The sequence below is a fragment of the Hylobates moloch genome, unplaced genomic scaffold (genome assembly GCF_009828535.3).
Source record: "Hylobates moloch isolate HMO894 unplaced genomic scaffold, HMol_V3 SCAFFOLD_1, whole genome shotgun sequence".
NCBI lineage: Eukaryota > Metazoa > Chordata > Mammalia > Primates > Hylobatidae > Hylobates > Hylobates moloch.
In genome coordinates this window covers 223,151,612-223,155,717 of record NW_026652276.1, presented here as the reverse complement: position 1 = coordinate 223,155,717, position 4,106 = coordinate 223,151,612, and the positions used below count along the sequence as shown (strand labels likewise).

Sequence of the window (4,106 nt, the reverse complement as noted above, 5' to 3'; positions counted from 1 at the left end):
GACACTGGTAATGGGGACACTGCCCACTCCCCAGATTTCAATGTAGCCCAGTTTCAAAGGATTTGTACCAGTGATATAATTGTTGAAAATTATATGGCTTTGCATCGTATTCTGTCAAATTGGAGATAAAAGAAAAATATAATAGCAGAATTAGTTCAAATTTTTTCTAACCTCTTTTTAGGCACAAATGTAGATCGTAAAGTAAGACAACTTCAGAGTCACCATCTTGTATCTTTGGATCATGGAAATCATGATTTCATCACTCTATGTCCTATTGCCAACTCCCATCCACTTTGCATTGACAAGCAGCTGCAGGGTCTTTCACACTGCCCTGAGCTCTATAGGAGACAAAAGTCTCAACTCAAGGTGCTTATATTGTACAGGTGGAGGAATCACAAAATGTGCAGCCCATTCCAAGGCAACTCAGGAACAAGGGCTAGATAACAGAAACAGCCCATCCATCTGTAACATGGTAAACTAGAATAATGATCATTACTGATGAGATGTGGATAGGTTTAATTGCAGAAAACCTCCTGGGAGCATAGTAAATTTCCACCGGAAGTCTAGAGAAGTAGAAGAATGTGAATTAGCAAGATGAGCAATGAAGAAATTCTAGGTGGTATTTTATGCCCTTACAATATTCAGCATCCTCCTAAGCCAGTGGAACCCTATTCTCACTTCATATCAGTCACACTCACCTGGCTGGCAGAAAAGTTGGCCAAGTAATAGAGTCCTTTCCCATAGGTATCTGCAAACAAACAACAAGATAAACATGGCCTGGACCTGTGCTGTAGAACTCTATGCTATATAATATACAAATGCTGTTCTAATTGCCTACTTGTCTTGGTTGAGGGAGTAAGGCTTATCTTTGTTTTTATTTCTGTCTTTTGAGTGTTCTATTTTAAAATGTAAGTCCTCTTTATGGAGACTAATCAAATTCTGCACCCACACTGAGTTTACACAAAATGTTTGCAATGAATGTGTATAGACGCAACTGTCTGACAGTCACTTCATATAACAGTTTCCTGACACTATTTTTAAGTCACTTCTCTTCCTTGTGGTCACCATTCCCAGCATCTTCCTAATCGGCTCAGAATTTCCAGGTTGCTTTTGCTGTATGTACACATCTCCACACATACATTTATATGCACATACATACGCAAACACCAACACTGGTGGGTTTATCTTGAGGTATTAGGCAAATTTAAAAACGTGATCTCCAGAGAACAAAGATGTTCAAAGACTTCTTTGTCCTTTATCCTGAATGTATGTCACAGGCCCAGGAAGAATATGAAGTTCAGCACAGCCAGTGAAGGTGAACTAGTCAATAGCTTGGTTTCAAGTATTCCCATCCTACACCCTGCCCTTGTGGCTGTCACACTCTTTCTGGTATGCTGGCCCCTTTCTTTTTCTTTCTCTTTTTTTTTTTTTTTGAGACAGAGTTTCGCTCTTGTTGCCCAGACTGGAGTGCAATGGCATGATGTCGGCTCACTGCAACCTCCACCTCCCCAATACAAGCAATTCTCCTACTTCAGCCTCCAGAGTAGCTAGGATTACAGGCATGTGCCACCACACCCGGCTAATTTTTTTGTATTTTTAGTAGAGACAGGGTTTCTGCATTTGGTCAGGCTGATCTCGAACTCCCGACCCCAGGTGATCCAGCCGCCTCGGCCTCTCAAAGTGCTGGGATTACAGGCGTGATGCACTGAGCCCGACTGTGCTAGCCCTTTTCTAAATGACTCACCACTCAGTCAGTTGCCACCGGCTATCCCTTAGAACCGTGCTGTGTAAGACAGTAGTCACTAGTAAAATGTAACTGTTTAAATTTAAGCTTGTTAAGATTGAATAAAATTAAAAATTCAATTCTTCAGATGCACTTGTCACACATTTCAAGTGCTCAATAGCCACATATGCCTACTAGATACAATATTGAACAGCAGCAGAACATTGTCATCACTGCAGAAAGTTCTACTGGACAGCACTTGTCTAGAAATAGCTAATAATTTCTTGAGCAATCCTCCTGAGAGTTTACCAATTCCTATAAACTCCTAATAGAAAACATCCCATAAATAATACAACTGATAGAGGTATTACCCCTCTTACTGGGACAGTAAACCATGTAATTTGGGAATGTGTCCTTGACCATAAATCCTATGAAAGTTTACCTCAGCTGGCTACAAATAAACTTTCCCCATGGCTCCCATATTGCTACCTTCTATAGAGGATTACAAAGGTTGCATAATGGGAGGTGATTCAGAACTGAGCTTTATTTACATGAGGAATAAAGATCATGTCCAATATGGATTATACCCTTGAATTAACAAATGATTATATTTTAAAATGCAAAATTATTTTAATAGGGAAAAGGTGAAAGCAGGCCTGTAAGATAATCCAGGAATGCAGTCAGTGCCATCAGCATGAATCTCAGGCAACCTCTACTCACCAATGCTTTGCCCATCATCCCAGAAGAGCCAGCCCTCAGCAGTTCCCTCATCATCCAAGGCAATTTTGAAGCCCATGAATTTCTGGCGGCTGCAGTGAGTGGGGAGAGAGGCATTAGCTAAAAGCAAAGCCACAGCCACAAACCAAGAGTTTACATACAAACATAAAGCAGCAAAGGGAAGTGCTTTGGGGGATAAAGACTGCATACTAGAATTCAAGAGGCTTGTGACTTAGTTCTAATTCTGTCTCTGTCTGGCTATATGACTTCATATCATGAACAAATGAATTAGTGAATGAATCAAGAGGATTCTCCTTAAAGGCTCTTAAAGTAATAACAACCAAACTAACTGGGTTCTTTCTTTCCCTTTTGAAAGGAAAATCCTGATGCTGAAAATCTTTCTGTTTTCCTGACCTAACATCCGAAACATGTAGAGGGAGTTCTATTTTCAAATGTTCTAAGTTCTCCATTTTTATTTAACTCTTTAGAATCAAATGAATAGGGAGTCTAAGAATTTTAGTATTGATACCAGAGAGATGTGAATTTTAGTCCGCATTCATGTACTTACTAGCTGTGTGACTCTGAGCAAATCACTTTGACTTTTTGCTCATCTATGAAATGGTGGTAACAGTACTAACCTCACAGAATTTATGTTTTCCTTTGGCTAAGAAAAAATAGATAATTTCCACGTGGAAATGCCCATATTCATATAGCTCTAGGCACAGGGCAAACACTCACTGGATGTTAGTTATGGTTAATTTATACATAGACTTTGATCTAGAATTTTAACATCTCGTAGAGGAATAAACAATTTTTCAGCAATAGTTTCATTAGGAAAGATTCAATTAGACCCAATAGTATACTAAAACTATTATGAATCGTGGTTGCTCCTATTTTGACTTCCATTTCAATTGTGAGATTGAAAGATGATACCCTTAGACCTATCAACTCACCCACTTAGACATAAAAGAGCTGTTAATAATTAGTCGAAGAGTATAGAGTCTGAAAAAGGTTAAAATACAAATAAGCAAACAAACAAAAAACAAGTGTTGAGTAGAATTGCATGTGGGCTTGAGAGTGATGCTTACATTTTGGTGGACTTCATTAGAAATTGTTGAGCTAACTGACATGTAAAGGAAAACCTGAGTCCTGTCATTCACCTTAAGTGGGTGTTCAGTGCAGGCTCTTGCCAGGGCAAGATGTAGCCCCCACGGACATGAAGATTAATGTGGTCAAGAGGGGCTGGCAATGTCTTCCACTCTCCTCTTGCATTAATATCCACACCCTGTGGGCAGAAGAAGGTAAGAGATGACAAAGGAGAGGACAGGCCCCTCCCTGAACAATGCATCCTGCCAGACATCTCATACTCCCCTCTGAACTTATGCCTGTTTATCACCCTTTGCAACATACCTGCCATTACCCATTCTGCATTCACCCAGTGCTGCAAGAAATCTTGCAAGGCTGCTATAATACCTTGGTAGGGTCCCTTGCCTTTGTTTCCACCATACAAACTACATTTGCCTGATATGTGACAGGAAGAGGTGCCACTCTCTCACCTGAATCAGAACCTAAGGGACCATCCTTCCATCCTACATGTTCTCAACTAGAGCAGGGCTTTTCAGTCTCAGCACTATTGAGATTTGGGCCAGACAATTCTCTGGTGGTG

General features: G+C 40.3%; 1 long non-coding RNA gene across 1 annotated transcript; it reads right to left on the bottom strand.

Moving 5' to 3' along the window:
• Window positions 1-12: 12 nt before the first annotated feature.
• LOC131381136 (uncharacterized) lies at window positions 13-2,524 on the bottom strand. The gene is made up of 3 exons (XR_009209621.1): window positions 2,444-2,524; window positions 699-748; window positions 13-111 (listed from the first exon to the last, which is right to left on the bottom strand). It is a non-coding gene; the product is annotated as an uncharacterized LOC131381136 (long non-coding RNA).
• Between the last annotated feature and the right edge of the window lie 1,582 nt (window positions 2,525-4,106).